Raw genomic sequence first — 14,263 nt, 5'->3', positions numbered from 1 at the left:
CCCTGCCTGGCGGTCCCCTCTGTCTAGGCAAGCCAGGGGCAGTAGGATGGACTCCAGGCCCTGCTGACTGGTGAAGAAAGAACTTGGTACGCAAGCTTGGGCCTGGGAGGGGCCGCAGTGGACAAAGCAGCCAGGTTGCTCCCATGTCGCTATTTGCAGGCCAATAATAATAATTCTACACAGTGTGGCTCTGCGCCTGACCTCAACATGTGTTTGTGTTAACTCATATCACCCTCAAGACAACCCAGGAGGTAGGTGCTATCATGACCTCCTATACAGATGAGGAAACTGAGTCACAGGGAGCCCAAGTTAATCTGCTCAAAGCTCACACCTAACAAGTGTCCGATCCAGGTCCCCCCGCAGCCCCCGACTCCCCATTTCCAACCTTTATGTGCAACTGCCCTTTGTGAAGTCTGCCTCCAAGATGTGCAATGGAACAGGGTAGGAGCCCCCCACCGCCCAGAGTGTTGTGCAAGCCGAGTGTCCCCTCTGTGCGGGGTGCTGGGCAGCTCCTGTGGCGAGAAGCTCCTAACACGGAGGGTTGGACCTGCTACTGCTGCCGCCTTACCCCTCAGGAGTGGGTTGTATCCCCCAGCGCCGAAGCCAGGGCTGGCTGGGAGGGGGTGTGGGAGCAGGAAGGAGCAGTCTGGAGGGTTTGAAGGAGAGACAGAGGGTAGCAAATGGCTTCTGCGGGCCAAGAACCAGGGGCTGGCCGGGGTCCACTGGGCAGAGAGACCTCGGGAACGGGGAGAAAGGGGGCTCGGAGAAGCAGAGAGCAAGCATAGGCTGTTCCCTGAGTCCAGCAGGAGGGTGGGGGGCAGACCTGGGGCTTGGCGGTCAGTGTGAGCCTCTGTGGGAGTCTCGCTCTGCCCCCTAAGCTCACTGACCTTGGTGAGTAACTGGATCCCTGTGAGCCTCACTGACCGCTCCTGGCTTGGACTGCAGTGTGCACATTCAGTGAGCCCCTCCCAGATGCACCCAGCACAGAGCTGGTGCTCTGCATGTCAGAAAGCAGAAGCATCTGTCTCCTTCCTGCCCCAAAGGAGCAGAGTGCTCTGAGCCAGGAGGGTGGAAGCGGATTGGGGTGGTCACAAGGGTTCAAGGAGGGGCTGAGGCTGGAGCTGCTCGGAAGGAATGGAAGCTCAGATTTGGCTTGGTGGAGAGGGCTGGGCTGAGCATCTGCCTGACCATTCAGGCTGGAAGCCCAGTGGGCCCCACCCTTGTCCCCAGTGCTCAGGGCTTCAGTTGTTCAAGACTCCTTTGGTTGCAAGGCTTAGAATGCCTCATCCCTGCTGGCTCAGTCAAAACATGGGCATTTACTGACTTACGGACCATGAGAAGGCTTCAGGCTCAGCTGGATTCAGGGGCTGAAACAATGTCATTAGATGGTTCTCTCTGCTTCTTGCGTCCGCGGTCTGCTCTGGCTTGTCTCAGGTGCCCCATGGTGGCAAATTGGGGCCAGCAGCACATGCCCTGCCTTCCCAGAATAAAGCCCAAGAGGAAAGAGACCAGCTTTCTGTGAACTGTCCCACCAAGCCCTCAGATGGCACCCCATGGGCTATGATGGGGCCTCAGGGGCACCTCTAAACCCGTGACTGTGGCGGAGATGCAGTGCTCTGACTGGCCAGAGTTAGGGTTAGGGTTGGCCTGAGTCAAGGGTGCTGGAGGGGGTCAGTGTGGGGGTTCCCTCAGGAAAGGCAGGCACTGCCCCAGCAGTTGGGGGCCCCCGTGGTGAACCGCACAGCCAGACATCCGCTGCGAAGTTGGAGGTGTTGACCAGCTTCCTAGCAGAACAAAATGGGTCACATGGGAGCCCCAGGTCTGCACGCGGGGTGGGCACAGGACTCGTGGGATCGCCGCAGGCCATCCTCAGCGCTTGCTCACGGCACCGGGCGGCGTGCAGACCATTCACTGTCTCACTTGACCTTCGTGTTGGCACGAAAGCTAGATGCAGTGGCGCGTTATCACCCCATTTTGCAGATGCAGAAATGGAGGTTTGGGGAGACTCTGGGGCTGGCTGACAGCGACAGAGCTGGGACTCGCCCTTGGGCCTCCGTGGCCTGGCCCCAGGCCGTTTGCCAAGCTCTTGGGCCGCCCCCTGCGGCCACCCTCCCGGAGCCCCGGCTTCCTTGTCGCAGGACCCCAGGCTGGGGACACACCCCCTGTCAGACTGACACTGCTGGGCTACTGTAAGGACTCGGTAACACTGTGAATGCGCTCGCCCTTTGTCAACTGCAAAGCCTGCAAGTGTGTAAGGGATAGTGTTCCCTGTCATTCAGCCATTGATTCCTGGTGCCTCTTCTGACCCGGGCCCATGCTGAGCCCCGGGGAAAACAGGGACAACGAAAGAAACTCAGCCCTGCCCGTGGGGGCCTCCGGGCCGTGCACCCTTGCTGTGAGCAGGGCCTGGGTGGGCGTGGTGGGCGAGGATGGTGGGAGGGCTGTGTGTGTGTGTCCTGGGTGGGCTGGATTCCAGCAGGCAAGCCTGGGGGCCAGGGGCCCAGTGAGGGGATCCAGGGAGAGGCAGTGATGGGCAGGCAGGGGCTTGGCCGGGGGCAGGAGGCAGTCGAGTAGTGGGGCAGTGGGCCGTATCATAACTGTGTTTCAGACTGAGGTGGCCACGGGGCATTGGAACAGGTTAGTCGTGAATAAGAAAAGAGGGTTGATCCACCGCAGAATTGCAGGCATAGTCCTCCTGAGTCCTTACTATCAGCTGTGCCTCCCTGCCCCATTTAAACATACTTTGTGCCCTGTCCACATGCTGGGGAACATGCCATTCACCACTGTATTTATTGAGTACCTACTGTATGCCAGGCTCTATTAGAATTTGATAGACAAATACCCCTGCCTTCCTGGAGCTAACAGACAATAAGCCATTAATATAATAAACAAGTACCATACCCAGCATGCAAGCAGCTGACAAGTGCAGCGAGACCACCAAGCCCAGTGGTGTGCATTTTTTCCGGCCCTGTTTATCGGCGGGGCTGCAGGTGTGGGCTAGGTGGAACGGGAGCTAGGGTGGGGGTTTTGCCCAGTGAATGAGCAGACACGGGGCTGATGGTGCCTGAATCTAGGCCGGGTGAGGAGATGGCTAGTGACGAGAGAGGAGCGTCAGTCATGGGGGGGGTTCCCCCTGGAACCCCGGGAGTCTCCCCTGACTGCCAGTCCTGCCACCTAACCCCGTGTTAAACATGTGTGCTGCCTCTTAATTTTGTGCAGGTGAATTGGTAGTTGATCAAAATGCAAAGACGACCTGTGTCTTGAGGTCGAGGCGTGGGGGTGCTGCAGATCGCTGATGGGGGCCTAGCTGGGCTGCAGGCAGCCCCTGCCTGTGGAAAGTGAATACCCAGTAGGCAGACGGAAGGGGTGGAGGGGAGTCTCCAGGGGCGTGTGGTGGTTATGGAGACCTCCCTGCTGAGACCAGTTCGTCAGGGAACCATGCTGCACGTGGCAGTCCCCAGGGCCCACTGCTGCTCGGCCATCAGCATGACGAGACACAGGGGCCCCACGCAGAGACCGGCACCCGCCCCGCGGAGCCAGCCTCCTTGCCGGGAAGGTGTCGGGACTGCGGGCTGCCGGGTCCTGTGCAGCCGAGAAACTGGAAAAGGCGTTTCATTTCCAACGTGGGAGGAGGCCGGCAAGGCCTGCCGAGCTGGGGAAGTGCTCCGAGTCAGCAGACCCCTTTTGTGCAAGCACGTGGCTGGGGGTTCTGGGCCTGGGGCTTCACCTTCCTTTAACGCTTGCCCTCCGGTGTCTTGACTTGCCCCGGCGGGCGCTGCTGTTCAGTCTGAGCCACTGGAAGTTTCGTGCGGGAGTTACTACCTTCTTGTAACACTTTCCACTTAAGCAGAATTGATCTCTAGCAAAGGTTTTGAGAGAAAGGAAAGCCATCTTAATAAAGGAGAGAAGGTGGGCGTTGTCTTGACCAGCACGAACTGACAATGAGCAAGTGGACTCAGAGGACCTCTGCACTGCTAATTTGAGACTTGGCTGATCTGCGCAGAGAGGCAGGGAGCCCAGAGCTCACGGAGCCTCTGTGTGTGCCAGGCACCTCTTTCCTCTCCCTTACCCCCAAGATGGAAGGAGGTGCCAAACCCTTTCCTTCCTCCCCCCGGATGGCTCTGGGGTCCTGCCTACCTCTCTATCCCTGCCAAAGGCCCTGCTGGAGCCAGACCGTTCCTGCCTGGCCCGTTGCCTGGATCCCACACTGCCCAGCCAGCCGGCCCTGCACAGAGCGGCTCATCAGGACCTCTGGTCTGACCACGTCGGGCCCCAGCTTAAAGCTCTCAGTGGCTCTCCGTCAGCTTCTGGAGAAAGTCCGAATCCCTCAGCAATGCCCTGGGGCTCACAGTGACAGGCCCCTGCACGCCTCCCCAGGCTCCTGTGCATCAGGCCTGCTCATACCTTCAGGCCGTTGGGTTTCTCTTCATGTTATTGGGGGGGAGTTAAGGGAAGGGGATGATCTGTCTCCTGCTGTTCCTCCCCTGGATCATTCTTTCTCCTTCTCATAGCCTGGCTGGCTCGCCTTTGCCCATAAGCATCGCTCACAGCCCCCTTCACATGGTCACCTCTGCTCTGTCCACTCTATGTGCCTCCTGGGCTGTCAGAGCCCACACTCCCTGGTCATACTGGGCTTTCCTCCTCAACCTGTTTTCTGGTGAAACCCTTGAGATGAGGTACACCCCGTCTGAGCCCTCTCTGTCCCCATACATAATGCAGGGCCCAGCACATAGTAGGTGCTTAGGAATGGTTGTCTGTGACGACTTTGATTGAGGAATTCCAGTCTCCATGTGGTCTTAGGAGGTAGACACCTCCTTGTAAGTCTGGGCTCCGGGGGACTCAGAGACGCTGGGCGCGAACGAGCAGCAGTCTGGGCTCTGGGGTCTGGCAGACTTGTGCTCAGATTCATCGTGTTACCTCATTGGCCACCAATTTCTACCAGTGTAAAATGGGCCAAATTCCTCGTCCTAAGGATATTTGTAAGGAATAATGAAATCATGCTCGTAAAAGGCCTGGCAGTCATTGGGCCCAGCAGGTGGCCAGTGTTCCCCTCCTAAACAGCAGCTCCTCAGGTCTTTGAGGCTGGCTCTCAGAATCGCTGCGTCGTCTGATTATTGAAGCCTGTTTCTCTCCCTGGTGCTGTGTCCGCATCTGTTTAAACAACCTGTCACGTCCTGTAATACCAACATTGGAGACAGTTAGGCAGCTCCGAGTGATTTTTCTGGAGCTCGATGCCTCTTAAAGGTAACAGATTGCACGGAGGGTCTCAGCCGATGGGCCTCTGCTTTATTTTTAGCACTCGGAGAACTGTGAAGATGGTTCGGTTGATTTTTCTCCCCCCTGAGCAATTTCTCATGGTGGAAGCTGGCATCGCACCAAGCCTCCGTCTGGAGCAAATTTCTAATTGCCGTTTATGGAACAGGTCCTGAAGCCAAGTGGGATAGTGTGGCGGTTAGGGGCAGAGGCTCCAAACCTTGGTCCCCACTCGGCCGCCTGGGGGCTGGGCGTGGGGAGCAAAGGAGGGGACTGGCTGAGGACTGTGCTGTGGGCTAGGAGGTGGAAGCGCCAGGGGGCACAGGGCCTGATGGGCTGTCAACACAACCCACACTGGCCCTGACCTGCTGTCAGGCACCCTACAGGCTGCCCTGTTCCATCCTCCGAGTAGGACCACTCTACAGAGAAGGAACAGGAACATCTGCTCAGAAAGACCCTGAGTCTGAATCCCCCAAAATCAGTGTCCACCCAGAAAGCATGTGGTTAGGCTCTTGCCAGCACACCCCTGCTTTGGGGGGCTTGGCAAGACTGGGCTTCCGGGGGGAGCTGAGTGCTCGTGCAGCTGTCCGTGGTGCTGACCCCGTGGGCAGCCAGCGCGGCGGGTCCTCTTCCCCACCACCGCGCACACCACGCACGCGCCGCCCCGCACTGCTTCGCAGTGAGGAGAGCGATAGCCCCCGCAGCAGCCGCTGTCATTCTATCTCCGCCCCTTACGCGGCTCGCCTCCTGGTGCTGTCATTCCCTCTGTTTTGTGGGTGGTGCGGCGATGAGCTCTGAGAAGTGGGTGCACTTGCCCGTGGCCTGTCCAGCCCCATCAGTACAATGATGTTTCCTGGCTCTACTTTTAGACCCTAAGGGAGAGTGGGTGCTTTTCACCCCACTGCAGGGCAGAGCGGGGATCGTTGGGTGACATAGGTGACAGGTGACACAGGCGGCCGCGTGCACGGGCGGTGGCAGCTGTGTGTTCCCTGCACGTCCTCTGATGGTGGGAACGTGCGCCTCTCCTGTGCTTCTGATCCCTCCTGACAGGCCTCCGTGGCATTTCTGAGACACGCTCCTGATTAAACTCCTCTGCCCTTGACCCTGTCCGGAGGCCTGTCTCCCGCTCTCTCCCCACTGGGGCTCCGGCTGCCTGTCCTGTTGCAGCTCCTCAGCCTTACATACCCCCCTTCACATGGATAACTCCTACTCTTCTCATTCCTCTGCTTAATGCTTCTGCCTCCTGGACTCTCCAGATCAGCTCCGGGCTTCCCCCCAAATCCCGTCCTGTGCACCCTGTGTGTCTCTCTTGGAGCAGCATCGTGGGCCTCTCTGGTTTCACTGCTGGGCTGGAAGGCCTGGGAGGGGAGATCGGGACGGGCTCTGGTTTGCCCTTTCTCAGTGGCCACGAAAAGGCAGCCACCCGGGTGTGCGTCCGGCTCTGTCCTGTCTGGAGTTTCTCCCCCAGCTCTTAGGAGCCGAAGAAGGCATGCATTTCAGCACACACCCTCAAGTCCTTGTTTTCTTGGGGAGGAGGGGCATACATTGCACTGTGGGCAATCTGCTTAATTTCCTGTTTTTCAAGAGGAAGAGAGAGACTCTGATTCTGATTTAGCAAACTTTAATTATTGCTAAAAGTACTAACTGTGCGCTTTTTAAAAATTATTAAAAAATCATATGTCTAAGTCATTTTATTTACTTTTAATTGCTAGGGCCTTTGACTTAATGTCATCTCATTAAATCCCCATCAGAGTCCTGTAAAGCAGATGTTATCAATCCATTCTACAGAGGAGAAAAGGGGGTGCAGGGAGGTGGAGAAGTTGTCCAGGGGGTCACACAGCTGTGTACAGTGGGACTGGACTATCAAGCCCCGGTCTTTGTGACTCCAAACTGAGTGCTCTCTTCCCTGGCTCGGTACTTGGGAATTGCCTAAGCCGGCTTGGGGAAGAGATGTGTAGACTGGCTCACCACATGGAGAAGACCGACGAGGGCTTCAGTGGGCTTGTGTGTGAGCGGTCACACGGAATGGCCCCCCGTGGCCCCAGTGATTGGGCTCCTCTCTCTGAGCAAGATTGTACCATCATAGTAAGGTTCTGAGCAGAGAAGGGAAGGCGGTTGTTAGGGGCTGAATTGTGTCCCACCGAAATTCGTATGTTAAAATCCTAACCCCAGGATCTCAAATGCGACTGTATTTGGTCTTTAAAGAGGGGATTAAGCTAACAGGAATCCATCAGGGTGAGTCCTAATCTCATATGACTGATGTCCTTACAAGAAGAGGAGGTTAGGGGAACACAGAGGGAAGAGCATGTGAGGACATGGGGAGAAGAGGACCATCTACACCCCACAGAGAGAAGCCTCAAAGAAACCAGCCTTCTGACACCTTGGACTTGAACTTCCAGCCTCCAGAACAGGGAGAGAATAATTCATTGTTTAAGCCGCCCGTGCTGTGGCAGCCCATAGCAAATTCATGCAGAGGCTGAGGTTGCCAGGAGCCTTACAGGATTTGACACGGTTTGGCCAGAGTGCTTCTAGCTCATCGTTGTAGCCAGGTCATCTTTTGGAGAAAACTGGCTGAAAAAAAGCAGCTTTGCTGGCTGTTCCCCAACAAGACTGCCTCCGTGTGCAGGAGGCCTTCTCCAGTGTCCCTGGAGAGCCCGTGGGAGCAGCTTCTCGTGGCTGGTCCTTGGCAGAGCTGCCTCCATCCTCCCTTGGTGGCTGCTCGATCACCATGGTAACCGCCTCCCCCATCCTGAGAGCATGTTCCTGCCGAGACATCTAGATAAACCACGCTTTGCTCAGTTAAATCAATGGAGCCCAAGGCTGCATCCTTCTCCTCACTGAACTCCCCCCACCCACGCTCTTAGCAGCCCCCTTGCGGGGTCGCCAGCCAGTCCAGTGTGCCCCAGCCGCCTTGCCCGTGGGGTTGCCTAGCGTGTGGAGACATACTCCCTCCCGAACAGGGGGGCGCAGGGAGGAGCACCTGCTGGGAGTTAGGAAGCCAGGATCTATCCTTGCTCTGCGGTGCCCCACACGTGGCCCTGGGCATGTCACTGGGCGGCCCTGGCCTCCCTCTCCTCCTTTGTGGGAGTGGAGGGTGGGTGGTCCTTCCCGCAGGGGTGTGAGGTGTCTGGCCCGCAGGTGCAGGGTCGGGGGCTGCCCTCAACAGCTCTCTGAAGGTTTGACTGTGTCTCCAACCTCAGTTGCTGTGTCTTTATAGAGTCATTTGTCGTGCTGCCCCTAAAGCCTGATGTTAGTTAATATTTGTGTACTTCTCTGATGTTTATGGGATGGTTTCCATACCCATTTCTCCCTTGAGCTCCTTCCCGAACAAACCAGTGATGTTTGTTCATTTCATGTGCCTGACTGATCTTAACGGCCGGGGCGGGGGGAGATTTGGCCGTGGATGAGTGATGGCCCTTTGCATCTGTGCCCACCCCCCATTCACATAGGGGAGACGAGGCTCAGAGGTGAAGCTCAGAGGAACGAGGGCCACTGGAGGTGCAGTGATCTTCTCCCCGACGTTTCAGGGGCCCTCCGAGTGGGGCGTCGTGGTGTTGCGGCCCGGGGACCGATGTGATCCTGGCTGGCTTCTGGCCATCAGGCCTTGCCTTTGGCAGCAGGCGGTGAAGGAGTTTCTATAAAAATCTCTGCAAACCTGATGACGCTGCAGAAGGCCCGCCTGGAGTACATTGCAGTGTCCTTGACAGCAACAGCCTCAGACTTTGCTCTAGGTGGGGACAAATGCCTGTTTCTGAGCTTTGCTGACTCCCCCAGGCAAGGGCTGGAGCTCGCAGGGCACAGCTAGGCTCCAGAGGACATCCTCCTGCTGCGGGAGAAGCCAGGCCCGTGGGGCTCTGTCACACACGAGTCCTGCATGGGGTCAAGAAGGGAAGTTACTGTTAGAAAAGCAAGACTGCAGTCCTCGGCCCGCGGCCAGCAAAGTACAGCCCTGGGGGCCAAAGACACCTGTTCCTACTTTAAGGGCGCTCAGCCACTGCCGTTCACTCCCATGCTGTCTGTACCCGCTTTACAATAGAGCAGCAGAACTGAGTAGTCGAGCTGAGATTCTACAGCCTGCTAAGCCTAAGATGCTCTCTCTGGCCTTTTACACACATTTGCCTGCCCTGGGTCTAGAGCAATACACCGATTCACACTAGGACCCTGAAGGAAAAGGGATTCATTGTATGATGTAGGGTAGGAGCCAAAAGCTGCAAGGAGCCCGAGACCTCCACTAGACCCCAGCGCTTCAGGGGACTGCACCCCTCCCGGCCCGAAGTTTGCACTTCTCACCCCTGCTCTGCTTTGCCCCTATCACAGGGATGTATTGCCAACTCTGGAAACCAACTTAGTCGGTCCCGAGAGGGCGGCTCCTCTTTGCTGAGCCTCCATGTCCTCAGCCACAGGATGGGGTACGCATCACTCGGGTGGAGAGGTTTGAACGTGGCACAGCTGGGAAGCAGTGGGCTCATGGCCAGCCCACGGGGCATAGCTGGTCCTGGGCTGGAGTTAGGTGTAGAGACAGGAACAGGACTTTGCCCGCACTCAGAGGAGCGAAGCCGACAGGTCAACCTGTATTCGCCCCCTGGAAAGCTGAGTGCTAGCCGGTCTGTGAGCAGAATGCAGTGGGGACCTAAGGAGGGCGCTGTGGGGGAATGCAACCTTCCTGAGAACCCCGCAGAAACCCGTGCCCAGCGTGCTTCCCGGTTTCTGCAGCGCTCTCGAGCATTTGTGTGGCGCTGCAGTGCTCCCTGTGCACCAGAGAGTGGTGGCTCTTTTCATGGCCCTAGTCAGTGACAGTCCCCCCTCAAGGACCGCCTCCCCCGCCCCCCTGGCCTGGTGTCTCCCTGAGCCTGCGCTTCGCCTCTGCTTTAAGGCCTTCTTCCCCTTGAGATGGGTGGGACACTCCCCGTGCTCCCCCGGCCCGGGTCCGAGGGCCCCTGACGGGCTGGTGGGTTCACTGACTTCAGCAGCTGTTCTGCGAAGCACCTGCCACGTGCTGGGCGCTGCTCCAGACATCGAAGGTGCAGCAGCGGCGCAGGTGGACAGGTCCCTGCCCTCACTGGGGAGGTGGGCAGCCAACCAGTAAGCACTATGGTACTAGTGGACGGCTAGGCCACTGCTGCCCAGCTCCCAGAAGCAAGCCGGTGTCTGAGTTTCCCACAGATGCTGGAACAAATGTCCACAAACTGGGTGGCTTACGACAGAAATCCGCACCGGTTCTGGGGGCCAGAAGTTAATGCTGGCAGGGCTGTGCTCCCTCTGGAGGCTCCCGGGGATGGCCTCCTGGATGGCCGCCTCTTAAGATCCTTCATTATATCTACAAGGACTAAGGACTCTTTTTCTCAATGCGGCCACATTCACAGTTTCGGGGCTTAGGTTGTGGACATGTACTGGGGGCCACCATTCAACCTGCTGCTCTGGAGAAAGCCCTTGTGCTCATCGAGGGGCGTGGCACCGAGCGAGTTCCCCTCTCCTCCTCCTCCCTGCGTGACCTGCTCCTTTCTTCACCTTCCTGGTTGTCAAACTTAGTTGCCAGGGTGTGACCAAAGGTTAAAGGAAAGCTCATCAGACAGGGGGAGAACAATTAGATGGAAAACAGCACATGAATAATTCATGCAGCTTTGCAGGGGGAGGGGGGGTGGGGGGCTTGTAGATGAGTCCAATTACACTCGTTCCCAGGCCAGTTTGCCTTGAACCTCATAAAGCTCCACCATGTACAAGTGGGATTTATGCAGCTGACCATGAAACGGGGGAGAGGCCACCCGGGGGTCAGGTCTCCAAATGAAAGTGTGCTCCGGGATCATGCCCAAACCCTCATTTTGCAAATGGGGGATACTGAGTCTTGAGGAACGGGAATGACGTTTGCACGCAACACTGAGCATTCCAGAGAGAGTGAACACCACGTGCTCAGCCTAGGGCCCCCAGCTTCTCGCCCAGGACGGGTCCTGCCAAAGTCAAAGCCACCACGTATGGTCCCAGTTGGACCAAATATCTCCCGGTCCATGTGCACAAGGCCACATGGGTGTGAGTCTAGGAGGTGTGTTTGCAGCATCGGTGTGGGGTGCAATTATCACACTATGGAGTCTTCTTCTGAACCTGCCTCCCTTGTGAGTAGTCTGCCTTCAGGCCCGGCTTTATGATGTGATGAAGGGAATTTGACAGGGACAGGCCCCCTCTGTACCCACCTGCACCCACGAGGAGCCAGGTAGCAGGTGCAGGGCTGGTCCTGTAGTGAGCCGAGCAGGAGGTCTTAGAGAGGCTGCCGTGGGAAGAGGCTGGGTGGCCGTGCCCTGAAGGATACTGTCCCGTGGGGCGCGGGCATGGCTCTGCACCCTGGGATTCAGAGGTGCGAGACTGCCTGCTCCGCCTCAGGGAGCCCTTGCCCTGCAGGGGCCCCAGCACATTGGCTGTGACTGTGGTTGTGTCTTCCTCCACTGGGGTCCCGTGGAAGTGTTACCCGTCCATCTTTCCCCAGCACCCCCTGTATCCAGAGTCCTTTGTTTGAAACAGCAAGAGATTTCCTGAGTGATGCTTGAGCTGTAAGAACTGTGGTCCTCGGCTGTCAGCGGGACCCTGGTATGGGAGGCTCTGTCTCCCGAGCCCACACACAGGATTCTCAGTCCACGTGCCACGCCCTTGGCCCCTCTGTGTCACCAGTTCGGGCCTGCTCGCTGCAGAGGGCTGCAGACGTCACTGACCCCCGTGGACTTCTAAAAGCCGTCACGCCTCGTATGTATTTCTAATGAGTGTTGTCATGAGGCGGTCGGGAGGGGTTAAGCATGATGGGGTCGCAGGAAGCGTGCACTCTGGACTCCAGCAAAGAGGCCACACCCCATTCGCTTGGCCTTGGGCCCCTCGTGGGTCTCGGAGCAGCATGTGGGGGCCGGGGGAGGAGGCTTCTGAGCCCCCACCCGCACTGCGCTCCCTTCTTGAACACCAGTGTGCACAGCTTCCCAGGCTTCCCCTCTTGGTGAACAGATTTTCATGAGCATCAGCCTCCGTCTCCACGGGCCAGACGCTGAGTAAATGTGGGCGGCCAGTGACTGAGCTCCTGCCCGAGACTCAGGACGAATGACAGAAACAGAACAACGGTTGTGTTTGGGTGTGTACGAGTTTTGGTCTTGGAGGCAGAGCGATCGGGGCTCATACGTCACACCTCTGATCCTTCTCCGTTGAGCTGCGTTCTAGAACATCCCGATGTGAGACGGTGAAGAGGGTTTGGACGCTGAGTGGGTCGGGAGGGTAAGTTATGGGCAGAAACAGAGGATTGGAAGGTCTGAGGCTTGAAACAGCCCAGGGGGACCTGAGGCACGGGTCCCACAGCAGAGGGGAAGGTGTCACGGCGCGCCACGTGCTGGCTCTCAAAGCTTCAGCCTGGGAATGACGCGCGGTGCCTGTCACTTCTGCCCTCCCTTCGGAAAAAGCAATAAGGGCGCGGTTGCCCTGAATTCCGTGGGGCCCGTGGGCAGGTCCCCCCACCTCTCCCGGAAGGGAAGCCGGAGTTTCCACCTTATCCCACGGAGGCCTGCTTCCCTCGGAGTTGTAGCCCGACGAAACACGGTGTAAACACGTGTCCCCGAATACATGGCACACCGGTCTCCAAGCCGACCTGTGTTCCCTGAGGCCTGGGCCCTTCTGTGTCCCCCACGCTTCCTTGGGCTTCGTGGCTCGAGTTCTGCAGAGAGGATTTAGTTCCCCTGGTGCAGAGCATCAAACGGGTGCTGTGCTCCTGTGCGTGGCATTTCATAAACAGCCGCACACTTTCCCCGGACACCAATTTAAGTTGAGGGAGAAATGGAAGGGTTCCCAAGCAGGCGTCTGTAGGCGCTTAGCCCCTGAAGGACAGGGATGGAATTAGCAGCACAGAAGTCTTGGCTTTTTCTCTCTTACTGTTCAGTCTCATTTTTCAAGATTTAATCTCTGCTTCTTATCGTCCCAGAAAACCGCAGTTTCCTGGGAAACCAGCTCAGGCTCCTTCTTCCTCCTCTCTATATTTTTATGTGATTCTAAGTTTCTGGTTAAGGAGGTGCTTCCAGAAGCAATATTTGAGCATGAGCGCACAGACCCTCCTTGGTGCCCCTGGTCACTCAGAGTGAACATTTTTTTTTTAAAGATTTTGTTTATTTCTTGACAGAGAGAGAGAAACAGAGTACAAGCAGGGGGAGCTGCGGGCAGAGGCAGAGGCAGAGGGAGAAGCGGGCTTCCCGCCGAGCAGGGAGCCCGATGCGGGGCTCGATCCCAGGACCCTGGGATCACGACCTGAGCCGAAGGCAGACGCTTAACGACTGAGCCACCCAGGCGTCCAGATTCAACATTTTTTTGTGACGTTTTATAAACTCTCCTGTTTACGAAAGTCACAAAATGCCCCTTTATTGAGGCGGTGGTGGGAGGGGGAGGAAGGACTGATGGCAGGCGAGGCTCAGAGTTTCAATCAGTATTTTCCAGATAACAAAAAGCAGTAATGTCCCTGATAGTCACTGAGCTCTGCGGTGTGTCAAGCAGTGAACAAGGGCCTTGGCCTCTCCTAGTTTTCACAGCAAGACTGTGTTAGAACTGTTGGCCCATTTTACAGATGAGGAAACAGAGGCACGAAGAGCTAGGGAACTTCCCCTCGATCGCACGGGCAAGAGGTGATAGAGATGGGATTCAAAGCCCAGACTCTGACTCCAGGACCCCCACAGAGATGCAGAGGGAGGAGAGGGTATTTCAGCCAGAGGGGTAGGTTGGGCAGAGCCTCACACAGGGCCGGGGAGACCAGAGGCCAGGGAGACCAGAGGCCAGGGTGTCGCTGTCAGAGAGGAAAGCGCCTTTAGGGCCCAGCGACTAGTTGGATCTGAAGCTGGAGAGGTAGAGAGGGGCTATGCCAGGCTTTGAATGCTACACCAAGGGGTTCGGATTTGCTGCTTTAGGCTACAAGCAATGGAATGGAACGCAGACTTACTACTTGCTGCTGAGCCATCCTGGACAAGTTGCTTACCCTCTCTGGGCTCTAGAGTATCTGTCAGGGATA

General features: G+C 57.2%; 1 protein-coding gene across 1 annotated transcript in view; it reads left to right on the top strand.

The window, feature by feature from the left end:
- PPP2R2C (protein phosphatase 2 regulatory subunit Bgamma) overlaps nt 1–14,263 on the top strand; it is a 133,714-nt gene that overhangs the window by 92,178 nt on the left and 27,273 nt on the right. The gene's annotated exons all lie outside the window — the stretch shown is intronic.

This window comes from Eumetopias jubatus, unplaced genomic scaffold, assembly GCF_037043125.1.
Source record: "Eumetopias jubatus isolate StellerSeaLion01/CBP00866 unplaced genomic scaffold, mEumJub1_p1.0 scaffold_2, whole genome shotgun sequence".
Lineage (NCBI taxonomy): Eukaryota > Metazoa > Chordata > Mammalia > Carnivora > Otariidae > Eumetopias > Eumetopias jubatus.
The sequence above is the reverse complement of the archived record's forward strand: the minus strand, read 5'-3'. Positions and strand labels throughout refer to the sequence as shown.